The sequence below is a fragment of the Gymnogyps californianus genome, chromosome 1, assembly GCF_018139145.2.
Source record: "Gymnogyps californianus isolate 813 chromosome 1, ASM1813914v2, whole genome shotgun sequence".
NCBI lineage: Eukaryota > Metazoa > Chordata > Aves > Accipitriformes > Cathartidae > Gymnogyps > Gymnogyps californianus.
In genome coordinates, this window is record NC_059471.1 from 133,846,086 (window position 1) to 133,865,009 (window position 18,924).

Genomic DNA, 18,924 nt, shown 5'->3' on the forward strand with positions numbered 1-18,924 from the left:
CAATGCCGGTCCCGGTTCCGACCCCAGTGTGGCTCTGTGTGCGTGATCCAGTTGTACCATAGAAAGCTCCAGCAGTAAAACCTCGACCAAATTGCCTCCCTGAGGTAGAAGGTTTAGCAAAATCTGAGTCTTTGCTATCCAAAGATGGACTCCGGTGAATTGAAGAATCCTCACTACTTGACTTCTCCATGATCTCTCTTTTCACAGTTGTCAGATTTAATGTATAGCATCTCTCAGCATTAAATGCAGTGCCTTGCAAATGCCACAGTGCGGTAAGAGCTGTCTGTGTTTTGCTTCTCTTTTTCTTCGTACATAAATCAGATAATCACTGCAGAATTTATTCACTGCATTGTTGCTGGTTTTATTTTTTATAGCAATGTAGGCTGTACTCTATCTGTAGCATGGATTTATACATTAATATCCCATGCAAGAGCATACTCATGATTTATCTTGATAAATCAGTTATGCAGAACTTCGATTTTTATTCAAAAAAGCCATAAGCTCTTTCTCTCCACTCCTAATCTACAGCCCTCTAATCTATAGGCAGCAGATGGTCCTTGCATCCATTTCCAAAAAGCTTCTGCAGTACACCTGGGAGACTCTCCTCAAGCTGGAGCACTTTCCTTGCTCTCAGCTTCCCTCTCTGTGTCTCTCTGACTCTCTCTCACAAGCTGTCTTTTTTCTTTCCACCCATTTGCAGTATCTCATTCAGTAACCAGCTATCGGAGCGCACTCTGTGTTTCGCTGCTGTTGCCGTGAAATCATCAGCAACTGCAACCACTGGGCATTTCCCACAGAAATCCCTGACCTAACTATCGAGTAATAAATCCACCCTCCTGCTTGCCCCTCCCCTCTGCTTTCCATCAGGCCAGTTAGCAGAAGCCTTCTCCCCCAGGGCACGCCTCCATGACATAATATCTTTAATAGGATTAGAATTACTCTTGACTATACAAGTGCACAACAGAAAATCTCTTTAAATGTCAAGTACTGTTTAGCTGTTTATGAGCTAGAACTGTGAGGTAGTGACACTCCTTTAATGCAATAAAATACTGGAAAAGTATGGATTAGATAGACAGGTGCTAACCTCTCCCTGCTCATTAAATTAACAGTGACTTACATTTTTTTCTGGCTTAAACAAATGTCATGGGACAAGGAACTGGAATAGACTAGCAGCCAGCATACACTGAACAGGCACATGCCTCAGTTATACATGCACATGATGTGACGCCATCACCTGTGATATAATTAACCATAACCAGAAAAGCAGAGCTGCTGTCTCTTATGGGGTCATCAATCAATTCTTAAAACTCTTGAAATGCAAGGATATCTGAACCTGCAGCTATTTACACTCTATTTAACTAGTATGTCAGAGATTGTTCTTGTGTATGGCAATAAGCCATCTTACATCACAGGTAGTCTGTGAACTAGAAACACTGACCCAAATGCCACATTTCTTTTCCAGGTAGTAGCGCAACATGCCTGCTAGGACTCTGAAACAGAAAGGGCATGACCATGCACGTGTGTCTGTGCATATGTGTGCAAGTGCCTGGAGAGGAGGAAGAGAAATACTTCAGGTCATGCCTGGTGCTTCCAAATTCGTAATTTGTCATAAGTGTAAAAGCAGTGCACTGATGGTGCAAAGTGATACAGCAGATTTAAGATGCAGGTTATTCTTCTCTTTTTGTGAAGAAAGAAACGTTATTAGGAGGCCACTATGAAAGAAATACAGCTATCATGAAAAGCAAAAATTATGTACAATTTTCAACTGACCCTTTCACATGCACATTATAATGCACTGTTAATTATTTTACCAGGTATCTGTGAGAAAAGATAATATAACATTCATTCAGTCTTAGATATCTATGCCCAAAAGCCCCTTAAAATTCTGTAATTTTTATGTAACAACATCAGAATCAACACCCTAAAGCAGTGCTGTCCCTTTCTTGATTGATAGGCTTTTTCTGAGAAAAGATCCTTCCACCATAAAATACTTCAGGCCATGAAATACCGCATATTTGTACGTGTAGTATCTTTCTCTCACCTCTTCTGCTCTAGAATAACATTTTAACAACAGGCAGGCCCAAGCCTATATCAACAGTGTTTATTCACTTTGCTTTTCAAAAGTCATTTCAGAACTACCTGCACCAAATGTGTCCATCAGAAAGGTGACTGCAAGATGACCACTCAGCAGTGCATATGATAGCAGAAAAGGCTACGCACAAAACACCCAAGTAAAAAACAAGATAAATCAGCAGTGACCAAAGTAGAGTGGGGTCTATGGCGCACATACAAACTTCAACATGAGCAGTCATCAAGAACCAACTTTAGCAGAAAAAAACATGGAAGAGACTTGTAGGCCACGGCCAGGTACCTGCCTCGGACACAGGAGCCTGCAGGATAAGTCGCATTCAAACACAAGGCAAATGTCTGAGTATGGTTTTAGAAGTCTGAAAAAACTCTTCTGTTTCCAATTCACCTACTGGCAGTGTAAAGTTGTGCCATTGCAATCCTATGCTGTAGCTAGATACATTCAGTGGTTTTTACTTGTCACATAAAATTGAGCTTTCAGCCAAAAAATGATGACAATGCACAAGTATTTTAAAACATTTTTTCCTGTTGCACCCATTGGCTTGCCATAAAATTTACACTGATGTAGACTAGCTTCCAAAAAAAAAGAAAATGCTGTGCACTTGTGAAAACTAATGCAATATAAATATTTGCCTTAGCTTCCCATATGAAGTTACATGACAATAATAATTAATCTGCCCTCCTCAAGCTTAAAAAACTGAAAGAATATTTTGTAATAAACAAAAAATCTCCACAAATCCAGTCAGAGTTTGTAAATAGTGGAAACATTTTTATTGGTGGTTAAAAAAATGAAAGGCAACAATACTGTCCCTCCAAGCTTATTTTTTTCAAGTTTTCATTATTAGACCTTATTGAAGTTTTCCAGTTTTCTATTCTTGCCTTCAAATACTACAAAAGATTAGTTTTCTTTACCATTATCTGTAATGCATCTTCTGTTAAGAGTTCTCCGTGACTGGTCTACATCACAGTGTACACTTCAGAACGAACAACCAAAGACACACATATAGCCAATAGTCAGCTTCAAAATCCAAGCCTGAGTAACGAGCACTAGGGCAAACATGGTTCCAGATCAGCCTCCCCTCCCACTGTGTACAAAGGAAACATCTCTTACGGTTATGCTGTTGCCACCAGGGAGACTTTACAAGCTTCAGTAACCTTCTGCCACTTGAATTTGCGGCCACAGAGCAGCTTTACGGATTAGATGCCACTTCCTCCTGCTGGAACTCCTACTCAGCATTTATGTAGCTCAGTTAATAAATCACATAGAACTGCTTATTTGCTGAAAAAATAAGCAGTGAAAAAGTTGTAACCAGTTCATCCAGCTGTGTTTTGACTGGCCATTGCACTTAACTCTGCTACTGATTGAGACTTCAGTGGTAGGTGTTGCTGCAAGCCATTCAACAGCGCCTTACGGTGGTCCCACTTGACAGTGTACCTCAGTACGGGAACAAACACATTTTGCTTCACTACAGATCCCACCTCTGTTAAGTAATTAGGGCATGAAAAACATTCAAAAGCTCACTCTGTAGTTCATTAATCTTTGATTACTGAATCACTGAATTTTGTTACTGAGACATGTCTCCACATCAAGAAAATCATTTCAGTCCTACACACAAATGCCTGGGACAAGGCAACAAACATCAGTCCACTGCATCTAAATGGCTTAGCCAGGTATTAAGGGTAAGAATTTAGGCCACTTTCAGATACCAGGTATGAAACTGGATGTCACAATGGGTGTAGCAGAAAAATTGAAAGGAAGGGTATTAGTAATAAGGCCCAAACAACATAGGCTGGTTCTCCTACTGAAACTGATTTACTTGGTTCCCTCCTGGAACAGTCCACCATAGTCCTCAAAATACAGATCCCAACAACTTCAGTTTTTATTGGAAGTCACAAAATATTTAATAGTTTTTCTCAGCCCTTAGTTTTATCTCACCAGAACTTCCGTGCCAATTATGCCCAGCTACAGTGCTCCTGAACCCCTCTGTTTCTGCCCTCTTCAGCTGTTTTTGCACAACTGGCTTGTGGAATCATGCTGCAAAACAGAGCAAAAGCTGATCAAGTTTATACACATATTTATAACCATGTATTTATAAAGACATAATACAGATATAAAATGTATTTCACCAATATATAAAAATTATACTTATTTTTCCCCTTGTAAAAGTTCTAAATCCATTTCACAAGACATTCCCCTTAAATGATCTTGCTGATCCAGTGAGAAGCAGAGGGACTACAATAGGCAAGAACAGGAACAAACGCTGAAGGCTGAGCAAAAATATCTTAAGCTTTTGTTACGGTCCCCTATGATTCCCAAATATGAAATACGAAACTCTAGAAGTTTTTAAAAAGGGAAAATAAAAACTCCAGTCATCACAATATACGAGCCATTTTACAACTTATTATGTATTTTACCTTGCAATTTCTATTATGTAGGATAGTGCTATTGTCACTACTTTAAATATGGGGAAATCGAGGACCAAGGCATTTGCTGAGAATGAATAGGAAATTGCTGGCAGAGAAGCAAACTGAATCTGTGCCTCACATGGCCTCAGCTAGTACACTAACCATTGCACTATTCTCAAATTAATTATTTTTAGAAATCATGAGTTTTAGTAACCCTGCCACATGACTTCAGAACAATACTGAGCCCTGCAGAAAGACCAACAAATGCATACACTATCAAGTGTTAGAGGGATATGGTTCTTAAATTCATTCTTTTCTTTTGAATGATCCTGACCAAGAACTCAATTATACAAGCCTTCCCTCAGGGTACACTAGGTAGACAAAGAACCGAGATTGCTGAGTATAAACTCAGTGACTACGTCTTTCCAGTCACTGCTCCGAATCCTGGAAGGCCATGAGAAGGAGATATGGAACAGGAGTTGGAAAGAATAGCTTATGACTCTGGCATACAGTTGTATACAGATGAAAGCTCAGATTAAAAAAACTACACAATTCATTTTTGAATAAGCTTAAAGGGAAAAGAATGTCCAAAAAATCAAACTGAAATTAGTATCACATGAGAGACAAAACCATGGAGTTCTCAGGACTTCCATGCTCCTGGTTACACAACAAAGAGCTTACAGACTCCAGTAAGTCAAAATACCTGGAGTTCCCGGGGCTCCCAAGGCTCCAGGATTTATAACCAAAAACCTGGACGCTCTGAGGGTTGTATCCCACATCCTGGGGCCTTCCAAGCTCGCAGCTTGCGTGCTATAAATCCAAAGCATTCTGCCCATCATGGGATTGGACAGAAACAAGGTAGGTTTCAAGGACAACTTTGTATGGTAGACAAGTTTTGAAACCTGCCTGTGTTTTTCAGAACCGAATATCCCAAGCCATATTTTATCTTTGACACAGTTTCATTTTCCAACAGGAGAAGTCTTCCATTAGAAACAGACATAACTATTGTAACTTCAGTTTTGGAGTCTCCAGTCACTGATCATAGGTTCCCACATTATTTAGAGCATATATGAACAGCTTGTTTGTTATAAATGCTAGAAAGAATCACTACCAAGTGATTAGAGAAGAGTGAAATGCATACTTCGTTTCCCTACTAGCGTGAACAGCAGCCATTTCTAATACCTTCAGCAAACCACCATTTCCTTGGGCACTTGACGGACAGGCAGATGATGGAGGGGGAGACTGGATTCATTAAGAAACAGACTTACTCACAGCTAGTGCCTGCAATCTGACCAGTAAATGATTCTCTTCTAATGTTTTGTGAGAGAGGACAGAGACAAGCTCATGCCTTTCTCTCTTCACCCTGTAGCAGGACCAAGAGTGTCCAACAGGCATCATCTGACCCTCAGTTGCACCTGCAGAAGAAAGCCACCTCCAGAGGCCAGGTAAAAGGACCTGGGACAGGTAAATGTGCACACAGCGTAAGATGGAAGGAAAACACAAGACAGTCAGTTGGGTTCTTAGAGGCTGGGCTCCACGTTCTGGGACTCCACCTAGCATTGGCATGGCTGAAGAAAAGGAGGCCTGGCAGAGAGACAGGAGTGGGACAGCACTCCAGGATGCAGGAACCATATGAAGGAGTACCCCTGAGAAGACACTGAGTTTGACATCTATGCGGAAACGATCTGTTCTTACAGACATAGGGATTGAGTGTCTAGCCGCCTCAATCCAACACCCACCTTCATCAGTCCTGACTTCACCCAGAGAAATTATCTTTCTTGAAATTGTTACTGGAAAGGAAATGAATTAATCTGTTTCCTCTGACACAATGGCACCAGCACAACAGCTCGCAGTTGCCTCTGATGAGCAATGCTCCTTGCCTCCCCAAGGCAAAGAGGTAAAAAAAGAGGTAAAATCTCCTTGAATGGCCTAAATTAATAATTACTAGTTTATACTTACATATACCAATAAGAACAGTTTATCCTTCCAACATGGGGTCCTCACTGGATGGATGATCAAGAAAATAAGACCCCGTTATAAGACTTTCCACTGTGCCAAACATTCTGTGTCATTTGGTCCCTGGGATTTCCATTAAAAATAATTTACTGCCAACAGTGCATATCTGGTTGAGACTTCTCATTTAGGATTTCACACCAGTGACAGAATGAGATTGTGTCTTAAAATTGTACAAAGGAATTAGTTGTAAACCATGTCAGGGACCTTAACCCACTGTGATCAGATGCAGATGATGACTTGATATGCTAATACACAGGAGACATGGGAGATGAGGGTCAAAGTGCAATATGGGGTCCTGAAGCTAAAAAATTGTGATTATGTCACGTCTTCATACCAGTTATCCCTCAGGGGCCCTCAGACTGAGCAGAAAGAATGCCTGAGTTTCCAAAGCAACAGAAAAACATAATTTTATAAAAAACAGAAATCCTGCTACTTACATTTAAGCTTTTAAATCAAAACATTTGCATTAGCACAAGGGCCTTTTGGGGTTTTGTTTTCACTTTACAAACAACATCACGAAATATGCTAAATCTGAAAGAAGTCCTCTAAAGATTATGTTAGAATGCAATTCACCATTGATATTTTCAGCTTTAAGAACTAAAATCTAGAAAGTCTATTTATTGTTTGTTTCTGAGAAGCCCTGGAAGTCAGAGTCTTCTTGGGCTTGGCAGCGTACATACGGAGATCAAGTCAACCCATACAACAGACAGTCTACAATCCAGACAGAAAACAAGACATTAATAGCTGGCTCTGAATACAATAACTATATTGGACATTTTTTTTTTTAAGTTCCAAAACTACCTTACCAATTCTCCCAAGGCAGGTGGAAGAAAATAGAAAATATGAGGGCAAGAGAACAACATTTGCCCAAGCAGACAGGCCTATCCTGCCGGGCAGCAGAGAATACCAGATGCTTTGGAACAGTCTGTTTATGCCTTTTAGCATAAGAATCCGTATCCCTTTTAATTACAGGGCATTTATCTCATCTTCTATAGCAATGAATACATTGTTAGTTCTCCATCAACAGCCAATCCTTCTTAAGTTCTGCTGAGAACTTAGTCTCAATAGCTTACAGCAGTGAGTTCTGTAGGTACACAATACATTAAAAAAACAGCATCTTCCTCTTATTCGGTATCATTATTAACCCTTCCCGCTCTGTCCTCTGTTCCGGCATTCATCTTCATCCCATAACTCATTATTTTGTAATCCTCTTTTACATCCCATGTAATTTGTCCTTCATTAATCTAAGCACTTATCTTTTCAGTGTCTCCTGTTATTGAAAACTCTCCGACTCCCTAATATTTTCAGTTAACCATCTTACGGCTTCTTTCTAATTGAGCTATGTTTATACCATAATCTTTTCCAATCTGCTGATGAAAATATCTTCTTTTTAAAGGACAAGAGTTCATACTCAAATTCAAAATTAATTTAATCAATTCTGTTCTATCAACATCTTATCTTTATGAAAGTGAAGTCATTGAGATTCAACAGACCTTTCTTCATCATTCCTATTCTGCTTGTCTATTTCAGATTCAAAATTTGGTCTCTGAAAAGTTCAACATTTCAGAGCCTAACAGGAGAACCCTTGTAGTTTAAATTTGTATCTTACCTGTAGGAGGAAAGGGGGTTTTCTCACTACAACAGCATTAGTTTAATACTGGTTACTTGTAAAATCATCAATAAGCCCATGTTCAAGTCAAGGACTCCCTGTAAAGAAGCTAACATAAGCCAAACCAAGCCTTGGCCATCAATGATGCAAATCAATGTGCGGTACCAACTGCTGTCCTCTCCCAGTACACAAAAAAGCATATGCAAAGAAGTGCTTTTTACTGCACACACCGAGAAAACAAGATCAAGGGAGTAGAAAGTTGTCAACCATGGGCAGGAAGGCAGCAACATCATATCCCTGATATCCCCATGGGATAAACATCACAAATCAGATCTCCAAAACCATGCTTTAAAAATTAAAGACCAAAAAAAGAAAGCAGGGGCAAGGAAGTCAGAAGGGTTCTTCCTATTTACCACCTATTTTTTGGAGAGGTAAGGTACATGACCCGAGTGCTTCTCTTCCACTCCCACTTTAAATGACAGTTTAGATTTTTACATCTTCCATATTGACTACAGATTAAAGAAAGCTAGCAAATAGCAGAAGGCTTTTGCCTATCACGAGAGATAGCATCCCTTCTTCCTCTTGGATGGTGTAGGACGACTTCATTAATACAAGAACTCTTCTAACCATGTCCAATGTGTACCAGTGGTGGATATCCACAACATCAGGTGGATATTCTGTAACCTCTGTTCTAAAGAGGCTGTCTTTCACCAGAAGTCTGCTGTTCTGAATTAATTGACAGCTGGTATCTATGCATTAGCAGAACTATTAAACTTAAAACCAAACAATTTTTAAAAAAACCCTCATACAAATGGCTCCACATGAAGAAAGAACCAAGAGAATGATGTGAGCATTCATTTTTAAAAGGCAGCACACATCTCTGAAACCTGCTCAGTTATGCCATGAAGGAACGTTTCTAGACACATTCCTTTCACAATTGAGTGAATTCCTTCATTGCTAAAATATTCCTTTTTTGGCACTTAAGCATAAACAGGTGTGATGCCATAAATGGGGACATTTAAAACCACTGCATCAGGGCTGGCAGAGACCCAGATGTCTACAATGGGCAGCAAACACCATTATTTTAGGCTCCCTTCCCCATTAATTCATCACCAGCCCCAGTCTCCAATTTAAAACATCGCTGAATGTGACAGACTGATTGCCTTACTGGAGAGCCATCACCTCAGAGATGTGTGAGTTATCAAAAGGCTGTTCACCAGCAGCATTTCCAAGCAAAACCTGATCCCAGGTTCCACCTTCAAGTCAGAGACACAGCTTTCACTAAGGAGTCAAGCTGCCAAATGAATTAAGTACCTGCCCAGAGCCAGCAGCCTCACAGCTGAAAGCTGTCACCAGAGTAGGCTGAGTTCAAGCCACAGTACAAGGTTCCCCTTTGCTGGGCCCCGAACATGACCCAGGGCAGAAATGTCTGGAAACAAGGGTGGGATCTAGCCTCTGCAGCCATTCAGTCCCCAGCCTACTCCCAGCCCTCCCTGAGAGCTACCAACTGTGCTAACAAGCTATGTTGCCTAATAATGCCCCGCACATACCTCCTTTTGTCTTTCAAGGGAGACACTCCTGAATTCATGAGAAACAGTTTTTGAGTAATTCAAGATAGCACGCACATACCTGAAGTGCCATTAACAGCACTTCTCAAGTTCTCGTCAAACCACTGCGTAACAGCCACATTTCATCCTGCTGGTCTCAGCTGGACTCCTTTCTATGGCTTCCAACAAACTACCACAGCATCCAGACAGAGCAAAGTCCAGGGACTCCTTCCTGTCTTGAAGCTCTTTAGATTTATAAAAACAATCCTATCTGAGCATCTGCATCTGCCCTTGCATACGGTCAACTTCAACATTAAAAATAGGATATGCCTGTAACATGACAGTCATGCAATTAATGCTTTTTGCTTTGCCAACAACAGTCAGATTTAAATCCCAAGAGGAGGCAGATACTTTAGCCACCTTACTCATCTCACAAGAATGAGGCTAAATGGTTCTCATCTATTCTGCATGAGATAGAAGAAAGGGTGTAAAAATGAAACCAAGGTAAACCTCTTACTATAATCCAGCAGGTTTATGTAACTGTGCTGCTATTCATGAGCTTTGTGACTGGTGTCAGCTCTTATTACAAGGGTGTGAGAGATCTAAAATGACAAAGGAGGCAAGGAAAGGGAAAAAAATCCAGAGTACAGTTTGATGTGACCCTGTCTGTCAAGCCACAAAAAACCATGTAGCAGTTCAATTACCTGATTTACAGTAGGAGCTATTTAACTTTTTACAGTGTATTAATTAATGAGCTTTTGTAAAGGCAGAAGTATAACGGCAAAAACATAGTTTTATGACCTTATCTGCATTAAGGAGGACTCATTTACACTTGGTGAGAATGCTGTGTGCTAGCTGCAATACCAGGCATTCAGAGCCTAATATGGGGTGTAAAGAATGGATGCAAGCATGTTTGACTCCTTCCCAAAAACCAAGCCCACATTCACTTGAGTTTTGAAAAAGTTTATTCGTACCATCAGTGTCTCTCAGAGATAAGAAAACCAAAATACCCTTGATCAGCAGCCAGAAACCAAGAACCTTGCAAAAATTCCTCATAATGGCATCTGAAAGACAAAAAAGTGGTTTTTGGAGGGGAAAACTACTGTGTCATTCAATCTGCTCTGATCTACTTAAGCATGTAACAAGTATGCGGTAGTTACAGTATGAAATATCAATTGGCCTTTAGAAGCAGCACTTTGTTAATTCATCACAGGCAGATATTTTCCATTTACAAATTAATTGGGACGCTGGCATTTTGTTTCAGAAGCAACCAACACGATGCTTCATGCTATGCTCTGCAGACTGGTTCAGAGGAATCTATCAAATATATGGCCATAAATGCTTAGTAAATGGTGTGTATCCAGATGGGTTTTTAAACAACACGAACTAAACTAAAGGCTTCTAAAATGCAATACTACATAAGGGTAGACAGTGCTAGTTTTGGTCCAAATATGCCTTATAGGAGGCAAATTTGATGCCCATAACAATGATACGTATATGATCTTTCTCTCTTCTCTCCTAAATGTCCAAGCCTAGACTAAGTTCAAACCTAACCTACTTTACTGAAAAGGCTTTCCAGACTTCTTCCCTTCAGAAGAACAAGTTAATAGTAAATCTGCAATAATATAATCCATGTGGTAATGTTTTGTTTGCTTTTGTTGTTGTTTTAACCCTATAATCTCAGTGTCTATAAAACAGATCTATACAGGTTTGGACATCAATGCCCCTAACATGAAAGATACTTTTCTCCCTGCATTTTATCCAGCCTATGGGTTCTCCTTCTGTGTTATTCTTCTCATATGCTCATTTCTTATGTCACACTAGTCCCTTTCCTGCCAAGCATCTGGGCAGAAGAAACATAAAATTCTCCCAGGCCACCCAGACACTTTTCAGAAGAGTTTTATGAACGCATCATCCTATCCCATATCTGAAACCCAACTTTCCTAAATTGACCACATCTCAGTCTTCTCCTCCCCCACCTCCTTCTGTGCCGCTGGTTTTATTACAGGACACTCTTGTATAGTACTTGTATATACTCTTGTATGTAATAGTGTTTCTATTCCAATAGCATGGAAACTATCATATTAAATATTTATCAGTAATGGGGTTACTCCCTTCTACTGGAAGCTGAAGCAAGATAATTTGGCAGATACAGTCATGAAAAGATTCTGTATGTTTGTCTTTTTGAAGAAATACTATACTCAAATACACAGCTTTAAACATGATTCCAACCAAAGCCTGACTGCATAAACTGCACTCTGAAATCCCATGTTTCTTGTATTCTAAGGACTGCTAAATCAAGTCATCTCAGTTCCCTGTGTTTTTTTCTTTTAAATCAACTTGAATGCTTTCTGCCCTGTACACTGAAAACAAAGGTTCAGAAATTGTAACTATGGGAAGACTGAAAATAAGGAAGAAGAAAAAAACTCTTCTCACTCCCTGACAGCTGTACCACTGGAACTCTGTAGGTTTAAAGGAAACAAAAAAACAATAAAAGCTTAATCAATAGAATCAGGAGTTATGGATCTCTGAACATACAAAGGGAACAGAGCTGATGAACTGGAAGGTGCAGTTTCTCTTTCTACACAGAATATTTTTCCAAACAGAATGATGCTTTGCACCTGTCCTGTAATTCGATGCCAGGTTTATGTATTACACTGCAAAAAACACTAAGAAAGTGTCTTGATCATTTCAAAGAAACCTTATTCCAGTTCAGTGCCTCCCAAAGAGTGCCTATCGCTGTTCTGTAGCACTTTTAGCTCCATTTATACAGATGTCTCAATTTTGTCCCTACCTAATACATCTGCTATGTTTATATTGTCTCTCTCAAATATCGATGATCTCTGAGTCTAAAAGACTACATCAATACCAAGCTGTAGGTGGGGAGGGGGGAGGAGGGAGTAATGAATTCTTCCCTATGAATTGTTCCCTAATGAATTGTTCCCAGGCACCAGAGCCTTCAAAATGTCTATCACAGAACCATCTTCATACATTTTAAACATCCTTCATATTTAAGATCCGGTTATTTTTATTTTAATATAAAGAACAAATACTTTAAAGGCAAAGAATCCAAAACAGATTTCTACAGTGTCCTGCATACTCAAGCAGTGAAAAAAAAAAAACCCAGACCACTTAAGGGCTGGCATGGTACACTGCCACACTATTGCTGCAAAGTTCTGTCAACCAGATTCCCTCTCAGACTTCACAGGCTGGTCACCAGTAGCTCTTATGCACAATCTGTAAACCACATTTTAAAAGCAACCAGAGAACCATCGAAATGAAAAGCCAGATACACATTATTGACGCACATTTCTCAAAGTGGGACATCTTAAAGCATTGACTTCTATTATATTAGAGAAAAGATACATGCTTAGGGACAGAATTCCAAATGAAGACACCCCCAAGAGACGCTACATGCTATTTTGAAATAAAACTTTCAGCTCATAAAATGTTAATATTAGGGCTCTAGGCAGACACTAAGGTCAAGACAGATGTGCTGCCTAACACCTAAAAGACTCTCACTTTCTAGAAGGCTAATCAATGTCTTCCAATAACTACAAAGCAGTTACAGAAGATGGTGGTACTTTGTTCACAAGGATGCATGTTGGCAGGACAAGCAATAGAAATAAGTTGCTCAGGGGAAAATTTGGTCTGGATATAAGGGGAAGAAAAACCTTCAGTGGGAGAACAATTAAACATTGGAATAGATTGCTTGGAGAGATGGTAGAATCTCCCTCACTGGAAATATTCAAGACTCAGCTTGACAGAGGTCTGGATAACCTAAACTGGGGCCCTGCTTTCAACAGAAGGTTGGACCTCATGGTCTCCAGCATCTCCTTCCAACCTAAAGTTTGCTGTGATTCTAACATTTTGTCCTAATATCCAAAACTTGAGTCAGTCAGTGACCCCAAAGATGGGCCGTGCGATTCCCTGTCACAGCATAACTCCTCCCCGGAGTGCAAAAGACTGACACTGAACTCCATGATGCAGAGCTCTCTAAGGACAGAGTAGTAGTGACTTGCTTACAATAGAAGTACAATTGCAGGCACTGAAAAACTGGCAAATTGAAATTGGTATCACTCTGATGAGGAGGGAAAAAAAAGTTGTGTTTCTTATCGGTAGCTAGATTTGACAAATTAGCAACATCCTCACCCTACAAATTAGCTACAGATCATGCCTGTCTGATCTGTGTGAATTAATTTGGTAGTTATCCTTTCTAACCTGTTAACTACTGCCTAGTTGAAAAACATGTTTAACAGAAGAAATGACACAACAAATTCCAGTCTTTCCCGTCACCATGTTCTGCATTTTTTTTGCCCTACTGGAGTGTGAATCCCATACAAGGGTGTATTTGTCAGAATGCAGGACCTTCCCCAAGGAAAGGAATGTAATTTATTTGCAAAAACAGGGATTAGTAATTATTTAAAGGCAATCCATCTGCCCCTAGAGATGTACCAGCTGCACAGATGAAGGGCTGTTTTAATCTCCTCAAGAGTAAATTTCTGAAAGATCCCAAATTAAAGTTATTTATATGGGAGAAGAAACCTTGATCCTTGAGCAGGGATGCTGGAATTTCTTCTGGTGTTGCCACTATGTCATGACAGGGGAAAGTTATTTAAGGACTTTGATCTGACAAGCTGATACAGTTTTAGATGCACCCATCTCCTTAACTGGGCATTATCAACATAAAATACTGTCAGTTTTTACAAACAGTCTAGAAAGTTGTTTCAGATACATCTTGTGTTGCAAGTCTCTGCCTACAGCTTTCCTATCATACTGTTCTCTTCTTATAGCCCCAGTGAGGAAGAAAGGAGAGTCCGTGAAACTGCACAAAACCAATCAGTGGAGAACAGGGGAGGGAGAATAAGGAAAGGGGTGGGAGAAGAAGGGAGAAAAATCCTTTTGCTCACTCAAACACCTTAGTTCAGGGCATCTCAGATGCTACTGTAATAAGAGTGAATAAAACTTTTTGGACAGGAGTCTGACTTTAGCAGCTGTTGTTCCTTTAAGTGCTAAAACAGATATCAGATGGAGTATATGAATAATGTATATTGGTCTGATTACTAAAGCTTTTCATCAAGATACTGAGGAAAGGACTAGTCTTTCAAAGGAAAAAGGCAATTTACCAAGCAAAATGGTGCTACATCTGGCCATATCCCCAAATAATTGCATTATTGTTAGAGCCTTTAACAGTTACGGATAGTCTTGTCATTGGGCTGAGCCCACCTACATGTTTCATTCTGCAGCAGACATACATGGTGTGTTATTTTCTTTGGGATTTTGAAGGATTATTAGTCATGTTGTCTCTAACCTCTTTGTCATGAGCTCTTCTAATGGCAAGTATTAGCATATGGAAACACCTCCTCTGCAGTGTTTTGCTGTGTCTTTACTGTGCTATATTACAAGGAGCACAAAATATGAAGAAAACAAACAAAGATGGGTTTGTTCCTTGGGTGCTAATAATGCTAAAGAGCTATTTTGAGGGAACTGCTGAAAGAATTGAAATCTTTTTAACTTACCAACTTCCAGTACTCATGTGACTATAAAACACAAATAATTTTTATGATCAAGTTAAATAATCCTATGCACATACCTTCAAAGTGCTGCACATTCCTTTCATTCTTACAGAACCAAACAGATTTTCATACCCTGACACGATTTATCTTTTCAAGGCTAATCTGGGTAGCCACAGAGGTTGACAACAGTTTCTTCCCATAGCAAGTGACCATATTCTATGTTAAACTAGCATTGTCTGCTGTAACTCAGAGGAAAAACCACTCGTTTCAGTCCAAAATAAAAACCCATGGCATAGTTCCTGTGGATTTAAAAAATAATAGGCAATTCTGTTCCTAATAGGATCAGGTCTCCCTGAGATTTTTAAAAGTCTCATTTCAGCATGTCAGTACAGCTAAGTGCACACTTAAAGCCGTTACAAGAGTCAAAGAAGGGGATGAACATGCAGAAAATTAGCTGAACTTCCTTTTTAAGCTCTAAAAGAAATACAGCCAGTGATAAACCTAAGTCATTCAGTGGTCAATTCTAGTTTATCCTGGTGGCCTCTTTGCCTCCACACTTCCTAAACAAAAAACAAAAAAAAAATCTACCTCTTTGCTATAAACGAAGTTGCAACATGGCAACAGCAACAGATTCTAGCCACTCTTCCTTTCCCAAATCACATTACTTATTTTCACTCTGGATTTCTAAAGAAATAAGATTTATGCAACCGGACTGTCTACCAGCTTCGGTGAAACCTGAGGGAAGGGAGCAGGCACGGTGCCATACGAGTCCTGGAAACCCAATCCAACACACAGCAGCATGTGTTTGGGGTATCAATAGCAGCAAGGCAGAACAGTCTGCCAGGCTCACCCAGGGCCTGCGTGAAGAACGAGCACGCACATGACTCTGTGCTCGCACTCTGCTGCACGCCATGCTCCTACATGCACAGCCCTATCAGAGGGACATAGGGGAGATCTTGGAGTCTGGGGGGTGGGTGGAAGGTGGAGAAGGAAGGGAGAAGTCTGTAATGAGGTCAACCATAAAAGTCCAAAAGAAAATCAGAACTCATTCATTCTGCTTTTGGCAGAATTTTAAATGGTACAAGACAGAATTGGAGCTGGACGGTCACACCTTCACCTCTAACAGTGTGCTGAGTAGCCTCAAGTACACATCACAACAGTAGCAGAAAGTGAATATTCACAAGTCAGGTCATGGTAGTCTGACAGCTGTACTCATGAACCCTAGGTATGTGCAAAATGTCCCAGGCTTTCTCTTCCAGTGCAGGGCATTCTGCAAGGAAATTTACGGACTCACACCATAAAGGGGCCATGACTTGACTGGACAGCAGAACCTTCATGTATTAATGAACATAATTTTTATTTCTATGCCAATCAGGATTAAGTAAATACTTTTTTCTTTTTTGCAAACAACTGAACCTGATTCTTATGACCAGGCACAGGTGTCCCTGGAATCATAACAGCAAGCAGGAGCTAAAAGAAATTACATTCCTTATATGAGAGCCAGACTTCTGAAGCTGAGACAGTGTTTCACTAAACACATTAGAGGGAGTTTGATTGAAGTTGTCAGCTGAGCAGCAGTCAAAGCGAATGCAATAATCAAAGCAGCATGGCTAGGAGGAGATGAGGCAGAAGCTCACTTTAAAGGCTGCCCTCATGTAATCATTGAAAAAAGGATCCCAAAATACTCAAATATTTTAGTCATTCCACACACAGCTCTTGCAGTTCTTAGGCAATACTCAAATAGACCACTCCCAACAACATGTAATTTTTTTTCCCCACAACTGTTATTTGCTACAATATGCACAAAACCAGGTAAGAAAACAAAACAATACACTCCACCCTAACAGCGTGGAGTCATCCAGAACACAAGATAAATACTAAGATGAAACTGAAGACAGAAAGTACTAGTGATAGTTCAAGCTATTAAGTTGACAAAAATAAAGTCATACTAATATCCAGCCGTGTATGCTTATTTCTCTATTTCAACCAGCTAACAAGTCTTCAAGAGTCTAGCACAGACTTGTAACTGGGATCCAGTCCTCCTTCAATACACTCCTCATATAAGCATCTCTCCATGGGCTTATGTTCTGATTGAAACTTACCTCCCCAAAAGCCCTGTGACCCCTAATTTAACCAGCACATTAGCCCCAAAATTCCTCCTCTAAGTGTAAAAACCACCCTTACCTAAATCTTAGCTGTGCTAACACCCCTCTCAGTAGGCAGAGAAGTAAAAAAAAAAAACCAACAAACCTGGCTATGGATTGTCCTGATCCTTAACTACCTCTAAATAAGTAATTAAGCCAATTTGAGGTTAAAAATTCTTTTCAGATTAGGAAGGTGAGGTTCACTCACTATCACGTATCTTTTTTTCTCTCCAAACCGTGATCTTTTATGCAATGAGATCAAATATACGTACTACTTCCTTTCATGTAAATGAGAATAATTCATGTAGCTCAATATCAGGTCTCAACTTGTACCTAGCATGGTAGAACTGAACCACTCAGCATGCTAGAGGGCCAAGGGAAGTTGCGAACAGTCATAAAGAATTTGAGGGGTACCACAACAGTTATAATAAACTCTGAGCCATGGATCATTTTCTGCTTTTTGTTTTACAGCTCTTAAGTCTAGCCCCTCACTGCAGTTTCAAAGACAAAGCTGCAATACAAAAAATAATCAGTTAAGCTTTGGCATTGTACAGACCTGTTTTTAGCAGGTGTACACAATTCATATTGAAAAAAGTGAGCCCTTGCTAGTGTGGTGGAGTCACAGGGTTGAACAGGTTGCACAGTGCTTTCTGAAAATGGTACACAGAATGCATCACACAAAAGACACGTGCCAAGAACACTACTTAATAAGTGGAGTTCAGAAGACCTACCACCAAAACACACTTCCAGCTGTGTATGCTCTTCCTCACACACCTTCCATCATAAGCTGTGACATTAAGCCCCATATTCCCATAACTGGGTGGAAAAGTTCATTCAGTTCATTATCTGGATAGTTCTGGGTACAATGATCTCCCATCAGTCATTTTCAAGCCAATCTCATTCTATCAAGAGAGGCACTTCCAGACAACAAATTTTACCAACAGGTCATCCCAGTACCTCCAAAATGCTCTTAGAGGGCGTACTGACTCATGCAGATAGGACAAAGTTTACTCTAAGCGATTTCTGCAAACACTGTATTCTGTTGTTCAAGCCGACGGCATGGGCAAGGGGTTTACGATGACCCTGCCCAGTGGCAGGGGCAAGACCAAGTTCCCTGCTCAGAAGGGGTTCTAGGATCCTAGCTGCCATTTTCAGCACCGCAAACTGGCGTTTCTCTTTTGAACTCCTCTCTCCCCACTTCTGTTTAGGATATATGCTCCAGATAGCACACATGCTCCTGATTTAATAGTTCTCCAAGTTTAATCTCATTTTATTTTCTCTTTATATATCTAACCCCACTGCCCCCTTATTTTTCTGCTCTGAGGCTCACAGTTCCCAGTTTACTTTCAAAGCTCATTATGAGTATTTTCTCTCTCCTTCTGTCACATCATTAACAGAAATGTTACACAACACCAGTCTAACTCCCAACCTATATAACCATTGCACTGCTGTTGATAATCAGCTTTTGTTTACTATCTTTCACCCAACTTTCAATCCACCTGATACTGTTCCTACCCAAACCAATTTCAATTAATCTTCATGTTAGAAAGTAAACATATACCTACTTCCCTCTTCATCCCCTAAAATCATTAATTTTG

General features: G+C 40.1%; 1 protein-coding gene across 2 annotated transcripts in view; it reads right to left on the reverse strand.

The window, feature by feature from the left end:
- TSPAN9 (tetraspanin 9) overlaps positions 1–18,924 on the reverse strand; it is a 200,123-nt gene that overhangs the window by 112,811 nt on the left and 68,388 nt on the right. The window lies entirely within an intron of this gene.